Here is a 12,301-nt window from a genome sequence, read left to right on the forward strand (position 1 = left end):
CTGATAGCTGGGATATAGCCCTAGACATGTCTCCAAAGCCCACATTGTCCATGCCACTGAGATGCACTGTCACAGACAGTGTCTCTTCCTTCCACATCCAATGGGGATGGCAGGCAGTGAGGCTGGAGATAGGTTGGCACTAGTCTGATCAGCAGGATCAAACTAACTGGGTGCATCTCAGATGAGTGTAGTGATAGGAAGGCATGGAGAGAATGGAGCCAAGGAAGAAGCACCGTTACTCTGGGAGACACCTGCCCGCAGGATCACTGCCGTGGGCCTTTAGTCTCAGTGGGTGCTCAAGCAGTCACACACCTGCTTAACTCTGAATGCCGGCCCTAATGGTAGTTGGTCATCCAAATCTGAATTTGTAACTGCTTGGGAACCACGCAGCTGGACAGATCTGGTCACTGATCTTTTTTTTTTTTTTGGTCACTGATCTATTAAAGGCTTCCTTAACTGTACATCAGTTTTCAAACCCTAAATGTCAACTGATGCTGGCAACAGGAAGTCTAAAAAATGGGGGCATTGGACATATCCTAAATGGAATTCCATGTCCATCACTGGTAGTCCAGGTACCCTTGGTTGTCTACTAGTGCTTGTGTCTCCAGGTAGCATCGAGGAGGACCTTTCTGTATCAGCCTGGGAAAAGAGACATTTCTTTATCTTTCTCAGTCTCATTCCCCAAGATTTACCTGAATAGCTCTGTTGCTAAGAACCACCTCCTCAAGCACTGGCTTCTTTTTGTCCTACACAGGCATGGAATTTTCAAGGATAAGTTAGTGTTTCTTTTTCCTGCAGCCTACACTAATTACTCACTTGCTGTTGGTTGACCAAGGACTGACCTGCTGAGCCCACTATAGATAATCATTGTTGCAGGCAATGTTTTGTTGAATAACCAGTCATCACCACCAGTCAAGAGAATTGGTTTAAACACCCATGTCAAAGCAAAGAGTTCTGAGCATAACACATTCTCACTAAAGATCTGCATCCTGATTGAGAGGATATTGATTTCACCATCTCCTGAGTTATCTGAAGCTTACCATTGACCTGGAGTGTTGACCTTACCATCTTCATATGAACTTTCACCTGGCAGAGTACTGGCATGGTATTTGCTCAAAAAAAGGGTGGGTGGTGGGATTTAAGAATGAACCAACAGCCTCACTTTAGCATGTATCCTGAGAAAGGTCAAGCAAATTGTGAGGAGTTACATAATGTAATGGAGGTGTAAGCATTATAACTTCTAGTGTATCAAATCAATGCTTTGTATACCTAAACTTAGACAATGTTATATATCAATGTATTTCAATATAAAAATTACATTTGAGGGACGTCTGGGTTGCTCAGCAGTTGAGAGTCTGCCTTCCACTCGGGGCATGATCCCGGAGTCTTGGGATTGAGTCCCACATTGGGCTCCCTGCATGGAGCCTGCTTCTCCCTCTGCCTATGTCTCTGCCTCTCCCTCTCTCTCTCTCTCTGTGTCTTTAATGAATAAATAAATAAAATCTTTAAAAAAATTACATTTGACCAGAATAAAAAAAGTTAAATAAGGTGACATTTGTGGAGCCAAATTTGGGGTTCCACTACCAAATTGCTGTTTCTCCCAGAAACATAAACTCCCTTGCTGTGCAAATCTCCAACTGAATAAATATGGCCACAGCTCCATGGATACAGAGCTGACTTTCATATCCAGGTGAACTACTCTTAAAAAGACCCCATGTGAAATATCAGAAAGGGAGACAGAACATGAGAGACTCCTAACTCTGGGAAACGAACTAGAGGTGGGGGAACGGAAGGGGGGCGGGGGGTGGGGGTGACTGGGTGATGGGTACTGAGGGAGGCACTTGATGGGATGAGCACTGGGTGTTATTCTATATGTTGGCAAATTGAACACCAATAAAAAATAAATTTACAAAAAAAAAAAAGACCCCATGCAAATCCAGAAAGATTAGGGAGTAGGCCAAATTATTTACTTTCTTGAAACAAGGTTACCAAAGCACGAGACATATGAGTGATAATGAACATATATTTTTCATATTGGTCTCCTCACGCCTGCTTTCTCATTAATTTCTTTCCTTAGCCTCTTCCCTCAGACCTGCAAGGGTCCTTCTCTGGCTTGTTATGGGAAATGTGGATGGAACAGAGAGAGCTGGCCTGTGTCTTCACAAGGCCTGATCACAGCTCTTTCCCATGTTCTAGGACATTTGAACATCCAGGGGCTACCATATGGCCAACTGGCAAGGAAGCTCAATTTTTCTCTCTCTTGAGGATCTGATTTGTGTATTGGGCTGAGATCAGACAGCCCTTGGGATCTAGGTTGGTGAAGTCTGGTTACTGGGCTGCTGGCAGGTGCCATCTGGCTCTTCTGGGCGTGCGAGGGAAGTAGTTCCCACCTCGATAGTGTCTGAAGGAAGAGCGAGTGGAGAGTTGGGTGGTTGTTGGGTTTGGAGTTGGCGGGATGGGAGCAGGTGCAGAGTGTGCCAGAGAGGCGTGGCCAACTGCTCTCAGGGCTTTCAGGGCCTTTGCCAGGAGGCTGTATCTAGACAGCTTTTGTTTGATCCTTCCTCCTCTTACTCCACCATCCGCAATCTGCATCTCTCTGGCCTGAGACTCCCACAGGCAGTACAAGGGTGTGGTGTTGAACAAAGTCTAGATTGGCTGTGCACTATACTGGGCATCATTCAAAGAGTGAAAGCAGCCTGTCTTAGCCTGATGGGGCTGCCCTAACAGAATACTATCGACCTGGTAGCTTAAACAACAAATGTTGATTTCTTATGGTTCTACAGTCTGGAAGTCCAAGATCTAGGTGCTGGCCAATTTGGTTCCTAGTGAGAACTCTTCTTGGCTTGCAGATGTCCATCTGGTTGCTGTGTCTTCACATGGCTGAAAGAGAGAGAAAGAGAGAGAGAGAGAGAGATCTCTTCCTTTTCTTACAAGGTTATTAATCCCATCATGAGAGCCCTTTCCCTTATGATCTCATCTATTCCTAATCTCCAGCAGCCTCATCTCCTAATATAACATTGGGGGTTAAGGCTTCAACATATGAATTTTGGGGAGGGGGCATATTCCGTCCATACCACAGATCTATAACACAGCCCTGCCCCCTGTGCAAGGAATTGCCAGTCTTGCCAGGAGCTTTTATGCCTTAATGAAGTCTGAGGAAAGCTCCTTAAAATATCCACCCAAGGATTATGGGCTTTGTAGAGGTTGTTTGATCTAAGCCTGAGAGCCTAGGTTGTGAGGAATCAGAGGCCAAACTCATGGAGGGAGGCAGGAATCTGGGAGGACCACTGGGGCAGAGGTAAGCTTCCAATGGAGCCTCAAGGAAGGAACTCTAGGGGTTGGATGTGTGAGGAAGAAGTTGGGTGTATGTTTGTGGGCTGGAAGGGCCCGGGTAAGGCCTAGGGTTGGGGTGGGAGTGGGGTGTAAAAGCTGGATTGGGTGAAGACATAAGGAGTCCAGTAGGGACCCACTGGGTGGAGATAGGAACTTGAATGCTTCCCTGCATCTGGCTTTTCTCCCATATACATATTCTCCAACCATGTGGGCTTTGGATACATTCAAGAGCAGAAGAATGAAAGCCAGAGGCTAGGGCTCAAAATCCTGCTTGTCTTTTCCAGCTACATGACCTGGAGCAAGCCACTGAGTTACCAGAGCCTTAGGCTCCTCATTAGTAAAATGGGGGAAGTCACCGGTATGCCTCATGTAGCTCTTGTGAAGATCTTGGGCGATGATGGATGAGAGAGTGCCTTGTAATCAGTGGAGACATTCAACTGTGTCTTCTGAGTATTGTTGGGGGTCCACAGAAGGGTTTTGGGTGGGTAGTGGGCCAACAGGGCTTGTAGGCTCATGGCCGGGGCCCCAGGCCTCTTCTGGCCTGCCCTGGGCAGGAGTGAGTAATGCTCACTTCACCCCAGGTTTGGCAGAGGCATTCTCTGGTCTGATCCTTTTGCCTGTCTGGGGGCATCCGCTAATCATGGCATGATTAGAGCTATTTTGTGGGTGCCATACTCTCTCTGTTGGGGCCTATGGGAGGTATTGATGGGTCTTGCCCTCCCTCTGGCTGTCCCATTGAGATGGGGAAGTGAGGAGTATTACTGTCTATCAAGTCTGTTTGTCCATCTGATTCATGTCTTCATCAAACCTACCATCTTTAGACTTAGGGAATTTTATGAATAAACAACCTTTTTGTAAGCAAGAAGACTGAACCTGAAAAGGGAGACTATAACTCAGCATGAATGACTGAGCCCCATTCTTTGGGCAGGTCCTCTTTTAAGAATTTGGAGTTGAATCTGTTTTCTTTCTGTTTCCAGGTATTTCAGTCCCAGAGCTGATATGACCTCTCCTGAGCCTCTCAAACTCCTGAGCTGTCACACCCACCCTCCCACTGGAACCCTACCCCAGGTCATCTCTAGTAGGAAGGCTAACAATTGTACTGCCACAGCATTCCAAAAAGATGACTGTTCCACCTTCCCCCAACCATGGGGCTCTGCCTGCCAGCAAGCAGTGGGTGAGCCCACTCCAGAGCATATTTTAGAATCCGGTTCTTAGGATCCTTCTTGATATCAGCTACTAGGTTGTGTTCTTTGGAGTGAAACTCTGAAGTGGAGATATGCCTGCAGGAAGTTTACTGAGGAGACATCCTATGAAGGAGTGAGGGAAGCAGGATGAAGTGAAGAGAGAAGCTGGACTGGGATGAGGTGGCCGTGGAAACCTCAACTGATCCCACTTGGAGCTCTGAAGCTGGGAAAGGCCTTCAACCTTGTGCCCAACTAATTAGTCATTAGATGGGGACTTCCCCCTTGGATGAGGCAGCTCCCTTTGGCCAAGGGGTGGTTTCTGAGGAAGACTCAGCAGCGAGCCATCAGGAACCAACCTCCTGGCAGCTGGGGAATGAGCTCTGCAGCCCTGTGGGGTGACCACCATAGTCACTCTCCATCCATGTCACTGTGATGTAGAATGAACTAGTGGTAGGTCTCTGGACCCAAGTATGTGTAGGACCGCACTGCTCTCCTGCAACAGCTTTGCCCTCTGTGAGACTGTGGTGGTGGCTGCTATATTCTCCCATGGTAACCTCCTGGCCAGAGTTGCCTTCTTCAGGGGAGGGCATCTCAATGAAGCTGGCCCATTATGATACCTGTCTTTTTGGCCACTGGTGATTGAGCAGTATGGGCACTTGCACTATGCTGGTACAGTCACAAGTCTTTCCTTGGTGGGGGGAAGTTGTGTGTAGGACAGAATATTAATCCACACTTCCTTGAGGATGAGAGGCCCATGATGTCAATCTTGGGAACTTTGGTGGTTGGAGAGGAGGTCACTTTGCAGTGGGAGAGTTGAATCTGATGTACTGAGGGAAACAGACATGCAAGACAGAGTCATATGAGCCCTGGTGAGCTCTAGGGCCCTGGTTCCAGCTGTGCCTGAAGTCCACATTTTTTCTTCCTGCCCCATGGTTTGGTTGGTTAACTTCGCTTTTAACTATCATTTTATTAAATCCCAGTTGTTGCTTAAGTCCATTTGAGTTGGATTCCTGTTAATGGCAACCAAGTGAATCCCAATACATGTGAAACTATAAAGAGTTATGCTTTTAAATGTGGCTTGGTCTATCACGATCAACCCTTTTGTCAACTCCATAAAGTTCCAACTTAATGAACTTCTCTGGTCACAAGCTGAGGTCTTAAGGGCCATTTCTGGCCCTCAGCTGTATTTTGTTTGGTACGATGTTTTAAAAAATCCATTTATAATCATTTAATAATTGGGAAATTTATATAGTATTGACCTTTTAGTTTCTCTTAGTATATGGAAGACCTGTCTGCATTGGGAGTGGAAACAGCTGGCAGGTACAAGCCAAGAAGCAGCTGACCCACCTTTCAAAGGGGCATGCACTCCCTATTACTCTTCATTCCTCCCTCTTTGTTTATGTACCTGCCTGTATTCTGTAGCCATTTTAGGTAGTTGTTCCTGTTTTATGCAAATCCCGCTAGTTAGATGGCCTTTTCTGACATGGTCAAACTTTCAGTTCCAGAGGGGGCCAGAACAGATACTGGATACTGTGGAGGGAAGAAGAGATGCAGTAAAGTAGGTAGGGGCTCTTGGAATGCCCTAACGAAGCTCTCTGAAATCAGAAAGCTGCACAAATGTGAATTACCATCATTGTTATTAATAACAACCGAAAGGACAGGAGATGTGGAAGTCAGCCCCTACTTCGCCACCTCCCCAAGCCCAGAAGGGTATTTGTGCCATCACGATGGCATTTATCATTGGCATCGACAGTTATTATTAAACTACGTCAACGTGCAAATGCAAAATGTTTACCAAACGAACTAACATGAGCTGGCAGAAATAATATCTAGGCACTGTCTACCTTTAACTGTTCTTTCCATAAATTGCTGTGGCATTTCTCCAGGGCTCAGAGTCAATGAAGAAGAAGAGAAATGACTCTTCCGGCTTGTTGAAGGTGTTACTTGTTATTCCAGCTGGTGTCCTGTTTGTTCCATCGTCTCCCTTGCCACTGCTGATGGTAGTCCCTGTCACTGATTTAGGATACTGGACACTGCCGGCCAGCTCTCTACTCTGATCCCATATATTAAAAAGCAGGTGAAGTGTCTCTCCCTTTGTGTCTGTCTCTTTCCCAAATCAAAGTCGATTGACTACAGTGCCTCATTTTTAAGCTCCCAAGTGCAGGCAGAGGCTTAATAAAGCATCTTGCTGTGATCTGCCAGCAAGCCACACCTCGAAAATGTGGTTTTATATAAACGTGTGTGTTTGTGACTGCCTTACTGTGCCTAACTCCCGTGTCACTGAGGCTTTATTTAATGCACATGCAGGACCAACCATTGCCTGGCCCACCTGAACAGGTCTCCACTTTCTCTGACCTCTTCCCCTGCCATGTTTATGGGTGCACCAGGTAGGTTCATTCTTCCACGCTGTTCCTCTGTCTGAAAAAGATGTTATTTCCTGCTGTGACTTGCTGCAACATCTCTTCCTCTTACCAGACGTCCTTTGATGTTTAAGGAGTCTGCAGGAGCAGAGTTTCTGTTTTTAATGTTTTTTTTTTAATTGAAGTATGGTTGATACACAATGTTACATTAGTTTTAGGTGTAGTCAGATTCAAGTTCTCTGTATGTTATGCTGTGCTCACCACAAGTGTAACTCACATCTATCGCCATGCCACACAAGTACCATTGACTATATTCCCTATGTTGCATATCTCATCTCTGTGACTTATTCATTCTATAACTGGAAACCTCTATCACCCACTCCTCTTCACCCATTTTGCTTATTAGAGAAAGAATCCTATGCATTTGAGTGAGTCCTGGCTCCTCCCTTTTTTAGCTATGCCATTTGGGACAAATTATTGACCTGTGAGCCTCAGTTTCCTCATCTGTAAAATGAGGATGGTGATAGGATTTAATCCTGTGAGGATTAAATGTGATAATGTGTATAAAGTGTGCATCATCACATGCCAGGCACACAATGAATGATCAGTAGGAGCAATTAATATGTATGAGATAGGTCCAAAAATAGACTGACCTGAGGTAGATCATGGAAATCATTTAAACTGAAGTTGCATCACCTCATGTTTTGACTCCTTAGCTCCTTTTACCTGAAACATGAGTGCAGAGAAGGACATAGCTAATTGGAAGTTTTGGCAAATCACACCTTGCTACCCTCTGATGGCTTTGTGTTATTTTGGGGTAAAAATCCTCAACATGGTTACAAGCTCCTGTATGTTTGGTCCTTGTTTATCTCTCTAGCCTCATATCCTGCTTCTCCTCACTCCTTTGGTTTGACACACTGCCGCAGGACCCTTGAACATGCTTCTGTTTTGTGGAACCACCTTAATCCACATTAACTGCTCATTTAACTCCTATTCATTCTTCAGAACCTAGACACTATCTTTGGAAGTCTTCTACAACTCCCTGTTATCAAATCATATCCCTTCTCTACAGAGCAATTACTTGGGTTTCTGATTATACATCCATTACTGTGTTTATTTGACTAAAGTCTCATTCCTGCACTGAACTGTGAGCTCCACAAGGGCAGGGGACCAAATGTGTGTATTGCTTGCTGCAGCATCACCAGCACCTGACCTAGCAACTGGCCTGGAGTGGGCATCCACTAAATAATTTGTTGAATGCATGGGTAAATATGTGACTTACTGTTTTTAGGAATGTGTACAGTTGGGATATTTGCTTGGGATCATAAAGTCCTAGTCTTGAGGAAAGAAGGGCTTAGAGACAGGGGCACCTGTGTGACTCAGTCAGTTAAACGTTCAAATCTTGATTTTAACTCAGGCCATGACCTCAGGGTCATGAGATTGAGCCCTGTGTGGGGCTCTGCACTGGGCATGGAGCCCGCTTAATATTCTCTTTACCCCCTCCCTCTCCCTCTCACCTGCTCATGCACTTTCTTTCTCTCAAAATAAGTAAATAAATAAAACTTTCTAAGAAGGGCCTAGAGACAAACCATTGCAAGATAGAAAATAGCATGATAGAACTGGTTTGATCCTGGCACCTGGGAAGTGGACTGTTAGGATTTGTGAAGAGAGTGAGCATGCTGAGTTTCCACTGATGAACCTCTTTCTCTCCGTGGTAAGATTGGCATCTAGTTCAGAAACAAAGTTTTATTTGAGAATAGGGCTGCTGCTAGTCAGGTGTTGTTTTTTTTTCTTTTTCCCACCTTGCCCCTTCTTATAAGTGGAATGTTGGTAAATGGGTGGCCTAACCCGCATTAGAGTCTTACGTGGTTGAAGCAAATCTTTCAATTGTTCACCCAACTACAACTTGAGTGGCTGACACATACCATGTGCTGAACTAGGGGATGGGGACTGTAGGGAACAAAAATGTGACTTCATTTGGAACTTACATCATCCCATTTACACATGCAAAGTGCTTGGCATGGAGCAGACACTTGAAGCAGGACAACCCCAGAGATTGGCTTTCATTACTTTTCAAGGATCTTTTCCATGGTTAGTGATTGTTCCCATGTTACCTAATTGCCAGAAGAGGCAGAGAGCTAAATTTTTGTGACATCTCATGTCCATATAAATGTTTGCTGCAAATATATGTTGTCCCCCTTTAATATGTGCATAACTAATTGAAAGTGAGCAGTCTATGGTGTGGTATCCGTGAAACTAGCTCCGCCACTATTAACTTGAGCTCTGTTACATTATCGAGCACACTTTCCTTGGGGCATTGTGGTAAATTATTGCTCCTTCAATCACATCGTGGTCCTTGGAGGACCAACCGGTAGGCCAACTTTTATTACCTTTGTTTTTTTAATCACAACAGGGAAATGATATGAAGGCATTGGGAAGGGAGACTTTTTATATAAGATGAAATGAGCCAAGATTGGAAGATGACATTTTTATGTGGCTTACAAATGGAGTGGATACAGTGTGAATGGCATTGTGAATGTGATAAAGGGCTCTGAGATCAGCAAACCCAAACCATTCACCCTCCTGCACAGGCAGAGAGGCTTCTGGATGGGTTGGGCTCTATTGCAGTTAGCAGCTCTTACTTTTCTGTGGCAAGGAGTTTGGAGTTGGAGGGTATGTATTTCATTGCCAATCCCAATTAGCTCTGATTCCACACAAAATATATGTTGTTAATCTGTTTAGAGTCAGGGTCTTACTGGGATTTATGAGTTTTTCAGGGGTCTGCCAAAATGTTTGTGACTCCTCCCCCCAAAAATTATTGGCTCCAAAATGCAGAAAGAAAACAGCAGAGTTGAAGTTAATGAATATTTTAAAAAATTTACTGCAAACTGTGCTACTTTGTCAATATTGCTAATTGTTAAATTTAGTGTTCATAGAGATTTCATTACATCTGAAAACGCTGGTAGATTAACATTTCCCACTTTCAAGAGCTTCTGAATATGCAAATTGCCAAGAAATCATATCCAATCAAAAATTAAGTCACTTATTGCCAAATAATTTCAGAAGCAAAATTTAGAAATTTTCTCAAAAAATATTTGATGGCAAAAAATCCATTTAAAGTAAGATGTAGGTAAATTTGTAATATGTTTGTAATGCCGTCTGGTGAGGCCTCCAAAAATAAGTGTGTCTATGGGTATACAAAATTCTTATAAAGGCCTTGTCATCTACCCGCCCCCTCACCCACTAGTAAAATAAATTAGATAGAAGATTTTCCTAACTGTGGCTCTTTTGTGAAGTGTTTGTGCTTTATGGTAGATTAGATTATTGTTCAGTAAATATTCATCCTCTACCTCTTGACCCCACTGGTGTAGGGGGAGGCCATGTAACTTTGCCCTGATGGTGACTGTAGGTTACTTCTCCATCCTTTGCTGAATTGATCATGACTTTCTTTGGCCAATGTGATGTGAGCAGATCTAACTCTAGCAAATGCCTGAAATGTGCTCATATGATAAGGCTTGCCTTCTTGTGCTTCTACCTTCTCCACAGGAACATGTCTTACTTCGTTATTGGCCTTGGAAAAAGGAGAGACTCATGGAGCAGGGTTACTCCAGCATAACTCCCAACTAGCAGCCTCAAGCAAAGCTGCTCTAGATAACCCACAAAGGCATGAATGAGAAATAAACACTTGCTGAGAATTTTTAGCTGTTTGTTATGCAGTATTATTTTGGCTGTAGCTGACTAATACATGAGTCTACTTATGGTGGTCCTAACCTATTTCTTTCTTTTTTTAAAATTTCTTTTTATTGGAATTCAATTTTCCAACATATAGTATAAAACCCAGTGCTCATCCCATCAAGTGCCCCCCTCAGTGCCCGTCACCCAGTCACCCCAACCCACCACCCACCTCCCTTTCCACCACCCCTAGTTCGTTTCCCAGAGTTAGGAGTCTCCCATGTTCTGTCTCCCTCTCTGATCTTTCCCACTCATTTTCTCTCCTTTCCCCTTTATTCCCTTTCACTATATTTTATATTACCCAAATGAACAAGACCATATAATGTTTGTCCTTCTCCGATTGACTTATTTCACTCAGCATAATACCCTCTGGTTCCATCCACGTCGAAGCAAATGGTGGGTATTTGTTGTTTCTAATGGCTGAGTAATATTCCATTGTATACATGTACCACAGCTTCTTTATCCATTCATCTTTCGGTGGACACCGAGGCCCCTTCCAGTTTGGCTATTGTGGACATTGCTGCTAGAAACATCGGGGTGTAGGTGTCCCGGCATTTCACTGAATCTGTATCTTTGGGATAAATCCCAAACAGTACAATTGCTGGGTTGTAGGGCAGATCTATTTTTAAAAATTTTGAGGAACCTCCACACAATTTTCCAAAGTGGCTGCACCAGTTCACATTCTCACCAACAGTGCAAGAGGGTTCCCCTTTCTCCACATCCTCTCCAACATTTGTTTCCTGTCTTGTTAATTTTCCTCATTCTCACTGGTGTGACCTTACCTATGTTTCTGAAACAATCACAGTTTATTTTCAACCACATTACTATTTATTTGTTATTTTCAACTACAATGCAGGGGTTATAACTCAAATTCAGCTGCCTTGCACATACTATTTCTGCTGCCTGAAAAGTTTGTCTCCCTGCTCTCATATAGATGGCTCTCTTTTTATCTTCAGCTTTGGCTTTAAATATTACTTCCTTGGAATTACCTCTTCAGATATAGTATTCAAGTACCATCTGTGATGGAGCCTGTTATCTGCATATCCAAACATCCATATTCCCTTTTCCTTTTCTTCTCTGAAATAAAGCCCTAATTCTTTCGTTTTTTTTTTTGAAAAGATCTTAAATGTATAAAAAAGTTACTGCAGTACAAATAATTTCTCAACCCCTATCATTTGTGAATAAGTTTCTGACATGAGGCCCACCATTTTCCAGTACTTTACTTGTATTTCTTCAATAAAGGATCTTATCCTATATAATTATAATACAACCATCAAACGCAGGACATTCATACTGATACATTGTCACCATCTAATCTACAACCCCATTCAATTCTGCTGACTGTCCCAATAATGTCTTTTACAAAAGATCTAGGCCAGAGTCCTGTATAGTATTTAGTTATCCTGGATGAGTTCTTTAGTCTCCTTGTTACTTTCTTGACCTTGGTACTTCTGAAGAGTACCGGCCATTTATTTTGTATAAGGTCTCTCATTTTGGGGTTGTCTGTTGTTTTCTCATGATTACATTCAGGTTATATGCCTGTTTCAGGCTTCAACAACTCATGCTGGCCTCTGTCCCCTGTCATGGATGGTGATCTTGTTTGATTCCATTTAATGGCTTTAAGACTGAATAAATGAGGAAGGAAAAAAGCCAAAATCCAATTTTAATTAGTGTAATATGGACTTGCTAAAA

At 43.6% G+C, this 12,301-nt stretch overlaps 1 long non-coding RNA gene across 4 annotated transcripts in view; it reads left to right on the plus strand.

Moving 5' to 3' along the window:
• LOC140638493 (uncharacterized) overlaps positions 1–10,549 on the plus strand; it is a 30,297-nt gene extending 19,748 nt beyond the window's left edge. For 3 of the 4 annotated variants that reach the window (XR_012035514.1, XR_012035513.1, XR_012035511.1), the window contains one exon: positions 4,311–6,737. This is a non-coding gene — a long non-coding RNA (uncharacterized lncRNA). Of the gene's footprint in view, positions 1–4,310; positions 6,738–6,824; positions 6,905–10,423 lie in introns of those variants that run through there. The other variant, XR_012035512.1, reaches the window with a different exon arrangement.
• Positions 10,550–12,301: the final 1,752 nt, after the last annotated feature.

This window comes from Canis lupus, chromosome 8 (assembly GCF_048164855.1).
Source record: "Canis lupus baileyi chromosome 8, mCanLup2.hap1, whole genome shotgun sequence".
Classification (NCBI taxonomy): Eukaryota; Metazoa; Chordata; class Mammalia; order Carnivora; family Canidae; genus Canis; species Canis lupus.